The following is a 13,591-nucleotide window of genomic DNA, read 5'->3' on the forward strand; positions in this document are numbered from 1 at the left end:
AGAGCATTCCCTTTTCTCCACACCCTCTCCAGCATTAATTGTTTGTAGATTTTCTGATGATGCCCATTCTAACTGGTGTGAGGTAATACCTCATTGTGGTTTTGATTTGCATTTCTCTAATAATCAGTGATGTTGAGCAGCTTTTCATGTACCTCTTGGTCATCTGTATGTCTTCTTTGGAGAAATGCCTATTTAGGTCTTCTGCCCATTTATTGATTGGGTTGTTTGCTTTTTTGACATTGAGCTGCATGAATTGTTTATATATTTTGGAGATTAATCCTTTGTCTGTTGATTCATTTGCAAATATTTTCTCCCATCCTGAGGGCTGTCTTTTTGTCTTGTTTATAGTTTCCTTTGCTGTGCAAAAGCTTTTAAGTTTCATTAGGTCCCACTTATTTATTTTTGTTTTTATTTCCATTACAGTAGGAGGTATGTCAAAAAAGATCTTGCTGTGATTTATGTCATAGAATGTTCTTCCTATGTTTTTCTCTGAGAGTTTTATGTGTCTGGCCTTACATTTAGGTCTTTAATCCATTCTGAGTTCACCTTTGTGTATGGTGTTAGGGAGTGTTCCAACCTCACTCTTTCACATGTAGCTGTCCAATTTTCCCAGCACCACTTATTGAAGAGGCTGCCTTTTCTCCATTGAAGATCCTTGCCTCCTTTGTCATAGATTAGTTAACTATAGTTTATCTCTGGGCTTTCTATCCTGTTCCATTGATCTATATTTCTGTTTTTGTGCCAGTACCATATTGTCTTGATTACTGTAGCTTTATAGTATAACTCTAGCTGTGAAGTCAGGGAGTCTGATTCCTCCAGCTCCATTTTTATTCCTCAAGACTTCTTTGGCTATTTGGGGTCTTTTCTGTCTCCATACAAATTTTAGGATTTTTTGTTCTAGTTCTGTAAAAAAAAAATACCATTGGTAATTTGATAGGGATTGCATTGAATCTGTAGATTGCTTTGGGTAGTATAGTCATTTTCACAATATTGATTCTTCCAATCCAAGAACGTGGTATGTCTCCATCTGTTTGTGCCATCTTTGATTTCTTTCATCAGTGTCTTACAGTTTTCTGAATACAGGTCTTTTATCTCCTTAGGTAGCTTTATTCCTAGGTATTTTATTCTTTTTGTTACAGTGGTGAATGGGATTGTTTCCTTAATTCCTCTTTCTGATCTTTCGTTGTCAGTGTATAGGAATGCAAGAGATTTCTGTGTGTTAATTTTGTATTCTGCAACTTTACCAAATTCATTGATTAGCTCAATAGCTTTGTTATTTTTTAAAGAAAACTATTTAACTATATAACTAATGACAGAAAGAGATTTTTAAAACTTCTCTCTCAATCAAACTTCCTGGGCATGAAATTTTAGAAATCAAAGCTTTTCCTATGCCTACTCCCCCATTCCCTTTATTTGACTTATACGAATTCCCATGGTATTAGACTCTGTATTCAGGGAACAGCTTTATCAAAGAACCTATAAATGATCATTGACAGCATTGATCATCTGTGAACTGTGAAGCTGCGCTGAAAACAATGAAGCCAAAGAGAAACGCTGCTGCTTCTTTTTTTATCAACCAGACTGATAGATTGAGGAAATGCTATGGCTACAAGGTTTCCAGATTAGAACAGGCCAGTTAGCAAAAATTTCTCATTGTCTCCTGTAAGATATTAAAGTGTAGGCAGGATGATGGCATTACAAGTGTCTTCATTGTTGATGGGACATTGTATTGATGGGGTATTGTATACCAAAGGGTATTCCCTAATAACTGGAGAGAATTTTCTACTAAAATGTCCTGGGTGAGTTCTTGGACTTGCCCAATTCAAGATTTATATCGGTGATTTAGATCATGGATTTGAATGGTTTTTTCAAAGCAAAACTTCATTCAAATAAAATCCCCACAGAAGACAAATATATAACATAAGTAAAAGAGGAATGGCTTTGGTGAAGGTGGGTAGTAAACAAAGACATGTCTACACACCTCTAGGTCTTTCCAGAGCTCAGAGCACTATAGACCCAGGTTAATAAAACTAGCTAACTTTTATTAGGACTCACTATGTGCCAGACAATGTGTTAAGAACTCTGTAATCTATTATCTCATATAATCATCACCACAGATTTCTATGAGGAAGAATCCCTTATTGACTCCATTTTACAGATAAAGAAACTAAAAGTCAGAGCTGTTAATTGTTGAATTAATGATCACACAGTGGTAAATAATGGAGCTGGGCCTTTTCTTAAATATTTATTTATTTATTTGGCTGTGTCAGGTCTTAGTTGCAGCACGTAAGACCTTTGTTGCAGCACGTGGGATCTTTCATTGCGGCACTTGGGCTCAGTAGTTGTGGCATGCAGCCCTATTTGCCCCACGGCATGCCCTGCATTGGAAGGTAGATTCTTAACCACTGGACCACCAGGGAAGACCCTGGAGATGGGCCTTGACATCAGGTTTCCTGACTCCAAAGCTTCAGGTTTTTAACTGCCATGATATTTGGCCTTCTATGAAAGTATACATGTTACAGGTGTCAAATGCTGGGCAGTGCAGGGAGGTGAGAGGAATGAGAGTAGCACTGAGCTCGCTCAAAGCAACCCAAACCCCAAAACACACCAAAGTGCACTGGATTGATCTACATCTGCTTTCCCATGTCTTATCTCCATCTCTTTTCTCCTTTGCCTTTCTTCCTTTCCCAGCTACTCATCTGTGGCTTCTGTCTGTGGCAACCCAATCAAATTTGGCACCTTGTGGTTAAATACAGGCTTCACCCTATAATGTTCCTATTGCTTCTCTGATTGAATCTGACACATACTTCTGCTTTCTAGGAGCCCACACAGCTGTTTTCAGTTTTGTGATGAGCCAGGTGTGGCCACCTGGATGCCAGATGGGGGGCAACTGTTGGTACTATGAAAATTAAGAGAACAAACCTCAAATGTATTCTGTTTCTTTTACACAAAAACCCAAGACACATTTCGAGATGAAATTAAGTGCTGTAGTTCCCAAACTTATATGTGAACTTCTTCCTCCCTGATAATTCACTATCTTAAGCAAAAGTATTTTAACATTGCTTTGAAAAGAAAAAGTTGCTTATTCCATACAGGCATGTAGTCACTAAAGAAATACTTGTAAGAAACATGAGAAGCTCAACTGTGTATTTTTTTCTCTCACACCATATATGTATATAATAGTTAATACCTCAAATCTATTAGGAAATTAATATTTGTATAGAGTAGAACATATAGAAAGACTGTAATGATCAACAAAAATCCATATAAAGAAAAATATTTAGTCTTTCAAAGAGAATTAGAAAAAGTATTTTCACTCCAATCCTTCCAAAGTTCTTTCCATGATATGGTCCAAATGAACTATGAGTTCAAAGAATTTGGGTTGCTGCAGGAACCTGGTCTTGGCTCTCATCACATCAGCCTCCTAGAAAGGAGCCCTGCAGAAAGCCCAGGAGATGAAGCAACAAGATTGCACCTACCTCTCTGTCATTTAGACCCCATTGTCACCTATAATTTTCCATCAAGGGATAATGTTCTTTCAAGCTGCTTCAACTCCTGGGTCCACCATGACCTCAAATATTCATTTAATTCCCTAGGCCCAGGGAACTACCTGCCTCTCTGGAGAAATTTTAGAGTAGGGAAGCACTGCCCTTTCTGTTGGGGTTTCAATTGCATAATCAGTAATACTTACAGAGCTAGGAACTAATCCAGAGAGAGATGCAGGAGTCAGGCAGCTGGAGATCAAAATATCATCTTAATTACTGATAAAGGCTAGTTTGGAGGAGGTAGTTTAGCAGCAAAATTGGACAAACACACTCGCAGGCAGCACTGGGAGATGCTAGGCCTATCCCTATAAAGGAACAACCCAGGATGTGTGTTCTCTTTAGGAGTGTAGATTCCAAAGAGAAACAAGGAAGGAGCATGTTCATCTTCAAAATTTACCAATCAGGTAATTAACACTGCCTGCCATGGGATGGTGTGGAAGGAGAAATGGTCTAAGGAATGAATATGTAGAGACTCCTGGCAGTGGCCAATGGCCTGACCATCTGGTCAGAGGTGTGGAAAGAAAAGGACTGGAAGATTGGAGACAAGGAACACAGGCTTGTGGAAGGACATGGAGAGTAGGCACCAAGTATGAAGATTTTTGTATCAAGTATTAGTGCCTGCTAGAAGAACCCACCACAGAAGTGCTGAGTAAAGTAGACAAAATTTCTCAGCTAGCTTGTGTTACCCAGCCATTGCCATTGTCAAGTCTGGATCAGGCACGATGGGCACATGAACAGACTGGCTCTAGTGGAAGAGAGGGAGCCCATGTATTGGCCCCAAAACATGAACTTCTGCTTCCCAGGGCCAGTCTATCTATTGCTGCCTCTGAATGTCCAAACTGTCAGCATCATGGACAAACACTGGGGTCCTCATACGGAACAGTTTCTCAAAGAGACTGACTTAAATGTCCCTTCCATCCTGGAAGAGCCAGTGGTTCATTCTCACAGGGATAGATACTTACTCCAGGTATGGGTTTTCCTTTCCTGCTCACAGATCCACAGCCATCACCATTTTCTGGGATTTATGGGATGCTTGATCCACAGGTGTGAAATCCCACTCAACATAATCTCTGACCACAGGATCCATTTCATAGGGAAGATGTGGGAATGGTCCAGGACTGTATTTCTTATTTGAAAGGTGTGGTCAGAAAATAACTTAGGTTTTCCGTTTTTCTTTTGGCATTACCTGAGTTGATATTGTGGAGTTGTTACATTTTGTTTTTATTATGTGCTGTTATGGGCTAAATTGTGTCACCTGCAAAATTCATATGTTGAAGTCCTAACCCCCAGTAACCCAGAATGTGATTGCATTTGGAGATAGTGCCTTTTAAGAGGTAATCAAGGTAAAATGTAAGATAAAGTAAAACGAGGTCATTTAGGATGGCCCTAACTCAGTGTGACTGGTCTCCTTATGAAAAGAGATTAGGACACAGACATGCACAGAGAAAAGACCATGTGAAGACACAGGCAGAAGATGGCCATCTACAAGCCAAGGAGAGAGGTCTCAGAATGAAATCAACCCTGCCAGCTCCTTTATCTGGGGCTTCTAGCCTCCAAAACTGTGAGAAAATAGATTTCTGTTCTTTAAGCCACCCCGTCTGTGGTATTTATTATGGCAGACCTAGTAAATTAATACATATGCTAAGTTAATAATAACTACCATTTATAGTGGTTAGTTTTTCAGTTTACAAAGCACTTTCTGTTACATATCTTAATTGACTCTCGTAACAGCTCTGTGAGGTGGTTGGTGGGGTGTTACAATTTTCAGTTAGGAAACTGAGGACATGGGCATCCCTAAGATCACATAGCGAGGGACAAAATCAGGTCCTGAATGCATCACTTCAGCTCCTCTCTATCAAGTGGGACCGTCTCTATTTAAAAACCATCCATGGCCAAATTCTTTACTTAGGATGGCATTCAAGGTTTCCCTCTCATACTGATGTGCCCCAGCTTTCCTTTTCCACATACTATCACTCAGCCCCTTCAGCCTATGTTTTATCAACACGGAATTACCCACCGCTCTTTATAAATCAAATATACCTTGCTCTCTCATGCCATTGTGTGAACTGTGTCTCCACCAGGGTGCATTTGCTACTTTCTCAAATTGACAAATTACTACATATTCTTCAAACCCAGCTCACATATGACCCTCTCTGTGGACCCCACTGCAAGTTCCTTCCCTCTTTGCTGCCATATTGTATATGTCTCTACAACGGCATTTAACTCATGAGATCAGGAAGCAAATTAACAGAGTGAACAGGGGCCAGGCCTTTGGAGCTAAGCAGACATAGAGTCAAATCCTGACTCTGCCATGTTTCATTCAATCAAATAGCTTTTTTCAAGTATGTATTACATGAAACATGCTGAGCCATGTTCCAAGAATACAGAGATGACAAAACTGTGCTCGCCCTGAAAGAAATTCAGTCCTAATGCAGTCTGGTTGAGGATTGGGACAGTAAATTAAAATCTAGAGAGACAAGTGCACTGCTAGAGATACATACAGGCAGCACTAGGCAAGGCACTGACACTTCCCAGGGTCAAGGAAGGCTTTCTGAAGGACAAACAGGAGTTAAGTGAAGGTGGGCAGAGAGAATTCCCTGGTGGTCCAGAGGTTAGGGCTTGGCGCTTTCACTGATGGGACCCGGGTTACATTCCTGGCTGGGGCACTAAGATCCCGCAAGCTGCAAGGGAAGCAAAATAATAGAAAAAGAAAGAAAAAAAAAAGAAAGGAAGAAAGGAAGAAAGGAAGAAAGAAAGAAAGAAAGAAAGAAAGAAAGAAAGAAAGAAAGAAAGAAAGAAAGAAAGAAAGAAAAAGAAAGAAAGAAAGGAAGAAAAAGAAAGAAAGAAAAGAAAGAAGGAAGGAAGGAAGGAAGGAAAGAAAGAAAGAAAGAAAGAAAGAAAGAAAGAAAGAAAGAAAGAAAGAAAGAAAAAGAAAGAAAGAAAGGAAGAAAGAAAGAAAGAAAGAAAAGAAAGAAGGAAGGAAGGAAGGAAGGAAGGAAAGAAAGAAAGAAAGAAAGAAAGAAAGAAAGAAAGAAAGAAAGAAAGAAAGAAAGAAAGAAAGAAAGAAAGAAAGAAAAGGAAGGAAAGAAGGGAAGGAAGGAAGGGAAAGAAAGAAAAAGAAAGAAAGAAAAGAAGGAAAGGAAGGAAGGAACAAAGGAAGAAAGAAAGAAAGGAAGGTGGGTAGAAAGTTTCAGGCAGAGGAATTAAATGTACAGAAGAGAGTAAGGGAATGGCCAAGGTAACTCTCTATAAACCTCGGTCTCCTCATCTGCAAATGGGGAGATGTACCCCTATCTCTTAGGATTGGTGGTAGGATTAAATGACTTATCATGTGTAAATCATCTAACAAAGTGTCTGAAGTTGAGTGAGTGCTCAAAAGTATTGAGGTATTAACACCATACAAAAAAATAAACTCAAAGTGGATTAAAGACCAAAATGTAAGACTGGACACTATAAAACTCTTAGAGGAAAATATAGGCAGAACACTCTATGACATAAATCATAGCAAGATCCTTCTTGACCCACCTTCCAGAATAATTGAAATAAAAACAAAAATAAACAAATGGGACCTAATGAAACTTAAAAGCTTTTGCACAGCAAAGGAAACCATAAACAAGACAAGAAGACAACCCTCAGAATGGGAGAAAATATTTGTAAATGAAGCAACTGACAAAGGATTAATCTCCAAAATATACAAGCAGCTCATGCAGCTCAATATCAGAAAAACAACCCAATCCAAAAATGGGCAGAAGACCTAAATAGACATTTCTCCAAGGAAGACATACAGATGGCCAACAGACACATGAAAAGATGCTCAACATCACTAATCATTAGAGAAATGCAAATCAAAACCACAATGAGGTATCACTTCACACCAGTCAGAATGGCCATCATCACAAATTCTAGAAACAATAAATGCTGGAGAGGATGTGGAGAAAAGGGAACCCTCCTGCCCTCTTGGTGGGAATGTGAATTGGTACAGCCACTATGGAAAACAGTATGGAGGTTCCTTAAAAAACTAAAAATAGAACTACCATATGACCCAGCAACCCCACTACTGGGCATATGCCCAGAGAAAACCATAATTCACAAAGATACATGTACCACAATATTCATTGCAGCATTATTTACAATAGCCAGGACATGGAAACAACCTAAATGTCCATCAACAGATGAATGGATAAAGAAGATATGACATGTATATACAATGGACTATTACTCAACCATAAAAAGGGATGAAATTGAGCTATCCATAAGGAGGTAGATGGACCTAGAGTCTGTCATACAGAGTGAAGTAAGCCAGAAAGAAAAATACAAATACCGTATGCTAACACATATTTACGGAATCTAGAAAAATGGTACTGATGAACCTAGTGGCAGGGTAGGAATAAAGATGTAGACGTAGAGAACGGACTGAGGACACCCAGGGGAGGGGAAGCTGGGACGTAATGAGAGAGTAGCATTGACATAGACACACTACCAAATGGAAAATAGATGGCTAGTGGGAAGCTACTACAGAGCACAGGGAGACCAGCTTGATGCTTTATGAAGACTTTAAGGGGTGGGATAGGGAGGTTGGGAGGGAGGCTCAAGAGGGAGGGGATATGGGGATATATGTATACATGTGGCTCTTTCACTTTGTTGTACAGCAGAAATTGACACAATACTGTAAAGCAATTATATTCCAATAAAGATTTTTTTTTTTAAGTATTGAGGTATTATTATTCTGTTGTGGTTATATCTATGTTTCTATCTCTCCTACTTCATCTGGGGAGTTCCTTGAGGGCTAGGAACAGCCTTATTCCCTTTTGTACCATTAACTTCTAACACTGTGCCTGGCATTTAGTGAGTGCTCAAAATGTATTCTTTGAATAAGCTCATGAATGCGTGAAGGACTGAGCATGTGTTTCAGAATCTCATCTATTCTAAGACAAAATTAAGAAGGAACTAAAAAAATTATAGCAACCCTAAAAGACCCTTCAAACTTTTCAAAATTTTCCTTTTTCAATTAATAGAACAAGTATGGCTTCCTTCTGTGATTTCTGTCTCCTGAATTATTTGAAATTACCAAACCCATCACCTTAAAAAAAAAACTCAGACAGCAACAGATCTACGAGTTGATTTTGACATGAAAAAGAGGAGTAAAAAGTGCAGGTCAGACCAAGCATAAATTCAAATCCCATGACACTTTTCCCTTCAACAATTATCAGTACTTTATTATAGAATATTTAAAACATATTTAATTGAGAAGTTGGTCAATGATAGAAAGCTAGGAGACCAATGTCTCAGGAGCTCCCTTTCTTTCCCCTTGGCAAGTCCTAAGGGAGGATCCTGGGATCATGGTGCGAACCACTGTTTCAATAAATTTTATAAATACCGTGTGTGTAAATAGAAATTTCTAGGTCTTCATAAAAACCATTCTTTTTATACAGCAACAAAAATGGTTATAAGATAAATAGACATCAGTCTTCAAGGTCAGATTCTCTTGAAACAATCCCAAGCTATTAACTATGAGAGTAATTAAACTATAATATAAGCACATTTTAAATAGCCTAACAGATCTTTGTCCAGTCAATCATTCCTAGAGGAGATGCTGTACTTCCAGATTAATTTTAAAGCTACTCCTGCAGTGTGTGTAATCTGAATTTATTCTCCAAATTACTGAATCCAGATTCTACTCTCCACTATTCAATTTATTTTCTTCAGTTTGTAGGCAGATTATGCCAAGCAGGTGGTCTGATTGACAACACTTACCAGCTGTTAAATTTACACATCACTCTAATTTAAATGCTTAATTGCTCTCAGTGCCTTCAGTTTACAGCTCATAAACCCCTCCCAATGGCCCCCAAATATCTTTGCCTATGATAAATTCAAAGTTAAATGAACTGTAGCGTACCTTGGTAGAAAAATGAAATATCTGTATAATCTTATACTCTTTAAGTGTTTATAATATTTGCTAGAAAAAATAACATTTGAGCGTCATCTCTAAATTAGTTTTGGACAGAAGAGGTTAGGTGCAATGACTGCCAGGTCTCCTACTAGTTCCTTAACATCCTTGCTCTTTGAAACTGGAACACAAAGATGATACCTGCCTCTATATTTATATAGTGTCCAGGATGAGCAGGGAGGATCAAAGAAATATTAAAAAAACGTTGTGGACAATGACTACATAATTACAAACTGTTCTGTGTCAATGGCAGCTAACTAAGGTAAAGAATAAAGTGCTATTAAGTATCATAGCCTGATGAGAGAGTCTGAAGGCATTTCTGTCTACCCACCCCTTTACCTGGGAAAATGAATGCTAATTTTGAAAGAGCTCATCTCATTCAACATCATAGTTTCATGGATGAGGACACGGAGACCCAGAAAGTTTAAGTGGTTTGCCCAGATAAATGAGTGATGGAGAGCAGGACCAGAATTTCAGGTTCTTGCCTCTTTGGGCAACATTTTGACCACTTGACCACCCAGCCTATCTTGTCCCCCAGTTTGTTGCGGTCAACTGCAGCAAGAAGAAAGGGAGTAAATCTTTTTAAAATCTTGTGCAAGTTACAGAAGTGGATTTTCTTCAACGAATGATACCAAGGTGCTTTCTGCTTTAAGCAAAACCACATATGAAAATAGAGTTGTATGCTAGCCTAAATCACAGAGTGTTTCTTGACTTAATTTACAGGGATTCACTGTTGGATTGTTGTAAAACATCTGCCTCCCCTACCGAATTTTAAAGTTGGCTTCTGCTAGCCTCAAGAACACATCTATTATATAAATTGAGGTATTTAGGAATTCAAACAAATTAGCAAGTGTTTATAAGGTACAGTCATCCTTTAGTATCCACTTAGGATACCAAAATCAAGTCCCTTATATAAAATGGCGTAGTATTTGCACAAAACCTATGCACATCCTCCTGTACACTTTTTTTTTTTTTTTTTTTGGCACGCGGGCTTAGTTGCTCCACGGCATGTGGGATCTTCCTGGAGCTGGGATCGAACCCGTGACCTCTGCATTGGCAGGCGGATTCTTAACCACTGCGCCACCTAGGAAGCCCCTCCTGTACACTTTAAATCATCTTTAGATTGCTTATAATACCTAATACAATGTAAATGATATGTAAATGGTTGTAAATACAATGTAAATGATATGCAAATTGTTGCCATTGCACAAAATTGGTTTCGCTTTTTGGAACTTTCTGGAATTTTTTTCCAAGTATTTTCGATCCATGGTTTGTTCATTCCGTGGATGTGGAACCTGAGGATACAGTGTGCCAACTGTACCTAACACTGAGTCAGGTGCTGTGTCGTTTTTAAAAATAATAAGTGCAACATAAGCCTTGTTCCCTGTTGACAAGGAGCGTGCATCTTAGTTGTGGGCACAAGACAAACAAATAAAACAACTTGAAAACAAAACAATATATAAAGAAGCATTAAATTGTACAGCATGGAAAATTTGTAGGATATGGGTAATGAAAAAAAGGCAAGTAAAAAACTGTGTGAGATAAACATCTCTGTACTAATTTTATCTGTGCGATTTTCTGTTTATTCATGAGCTAGCAAATGAAAACGGGTTAAAAATAATGCAAACGAGAGACCATGTCCTCTACTCCTTTCAAAATAATTTGGCAGGTTGGTAAGAGTTTTGACGCCCCCTAGTGGCCATTTATAATAGTATTGTCTGCCTGCGCTTAAAGTTCTGCAATAACTTTTGAAGCCGAAAACAAAGGGGAAGACTTTGATTTAGAACCATCAATACTTTCCAAAGTTTTCTTTGACTTATAGAGGCTGCATAGTGTAGTGGTTAACACATAATCTCTGGAGCTAGCCTGTCTTAGTCCAAATACCAACTTTGCCACTTACTAGCTATTTGAGCCTGGGCAAGTGATGATTAATTATTCCATGTCTCATTTCCCTGTCTGTAAAATGGGAAAAATAATAGTGCCCTCCTCATGACATTTTTACAAGAATTAACTGAGCTAATGTTTTTTAAAGCACTTAGAACAGTGCCTATCACATAGTAAGCATAATATAAATATTTTCTAACTAAATTAGAGCAAATCATTCTTTATATTATACTGACAATAATTTATAATTTTCCTAAACTTGGGAAAATTAACTTCTCTGTGCTTAAGTTTCTTTAATAATAAATGATTATATGTTAGGGGATTTTTAAAAATAGACTTTCATTTCTTTAATTGAGTTCTCTTTTAGAGCAGTTTTAAGTTCACGGAAAAATTGAGGGGAAGGTGCAGAGCTTTCCCATATACCTCCTGCAGCTACACATGCATAGCTTCCCCCATTATCACCATCTTCCACCAGATAGAACATTTGTTGAAACTGTTGATACACCATTATCACCCAAAGTCCATAGTTTACGTTACAGTTCACTTTTGGTGTTGAACATTCTGTGAGTTTGGACAACTGTGCAATGACACATAGCCATCATTATGCTAGCGTACAGAGTCCTGTCACTGCCCTAAAAATACTCTGTGCTCCGCCTAGTCATCTCTTCCTCCCCCCACCCCCTGGCAACCTCTGATCTTATTGCCTCTAGTTTTGCCTTTTCTAGAATTTCATATAGTTGGAATTAGTATGTAGCCTCTTTAGATTGGCTTCTTTCGCTTAGTAATATGCATTTAATGTTGTTGCATGTCTTTTCATAGCTTGAAATCTCATTTTTTCAGCACCAAATAATATCCACTATCTGGATGTACCACAGTTTATCTATTCACCTACTGAAAGACATCTTGATTGCTTCCACATCAATTATGGATAAAGCTGCTATAAGCATCCACGTGTGGACATATGTTTTTAACTCCTTTGGGTAAATACCAAGGACTGTGATTGCTGGCTCATATAAGAATACGTTCAGTTTTGTAAGAAGCCATCAAACTGTCTTCTCTTTTGCATTCCCATCAGCCATGAAGGAGAGTTCCTGTTTTGCCACATCCTTACCAGCACTTGTTGTCAGTGTTCTGAATTTTGGCCATCCTAATAGTTGTGTAGTGGTATCTGTTGTCTTAAATTGCATTTCTCTGATGACATATAATGTGAAACTTCTATTCATACATTTATTTGCCATCTGTATATCTTCTTTGTTCAGGTATGACTATTTTTTAGAAAAGTTTTATATTTACAGAAAAATTGAGAAGATAGTACATAAAATTTCCATATACCCACACCCAATTTTTCCTATTATTACATCTTATGTTAGAATGATACATTTGTTACATTCTGTAAACCAATATTGATACTTTATCATTAACTGAAGTTCACAGTTTATTCAGATTCCCTTAGTGTTTACCTATTCTAGGATACCATCCAGGACACCACATTCCACTTAGGGTTTTTTTTGTTGTTTTTTTGTTTGTTTTGCTTTGTTTTATAAGAACCCAACTTTTATTGCAGTATTTCATTTTGTTTATTTATATATTTATTATAAATTTATTTATTTATTTATTTTTGTCTGTGTCGGGTCTTTGTTGCTGCGCGCAGGCTTTCTCTAGTTGAGGAGAGCAGGGGCTACTCTTGGTTGCAGTGCCTGGGCTTCTCTTCTAGAGCACTGGCTCTAGGCATGTGGGCTTCAGTAGTTGTGGCACATGGGCTCAGTAGTTGTGGCTCATGGGCTCTAGAGCACAGGCTTAGTAGTTGTGTCACCTGGGCTTAGTTTCTCCGTGGCATGTGGGATCTTCCTGGACCAGGGCTCAAACCCATGTCCCTTGCATTGGCAGGAGGATTCTTAACCACTGTGCCACCAGGGAAGCCCATCCATTTAGTTTTCATATCTCCTAAGGCTCCCCTTGACTATGACAGTTTTTCAGACTTTTCTTGTTTTTGATGACCTTGACAGTTTTCAGGAGTACTGGTCAAGTATTTCATAGAATGTCTTTCAATTGGGATTTGATGTTTTTCCCATGATTGGGGTTATGGGAGTTGAGAAGGAAGATCACAGAGGCATAGTGACATTTTCATCACATCATATGTACTGTGATCATGATTTATGACTGTTGATATTGACCTTGATCACCTGGCTGATGTAGTTTTTGTCCACAGTAAGTT

The sequence above is a fragment of the Hippopotamus amphibius genome, chromosome 1, assembly GCF_030028045.1.
Source record: "Hippopotamus amphibius kiboko isolate mHipAmp2 chromosome 1, mHipAmp2.hap2, whole genome shotgun sequence".
NCBI lineage: Eukaryota > Metazoa > Chordata > Mammalia > Artiodactyla > Hippopotamidae > Hippopotamus > Hippopotamus amphibius.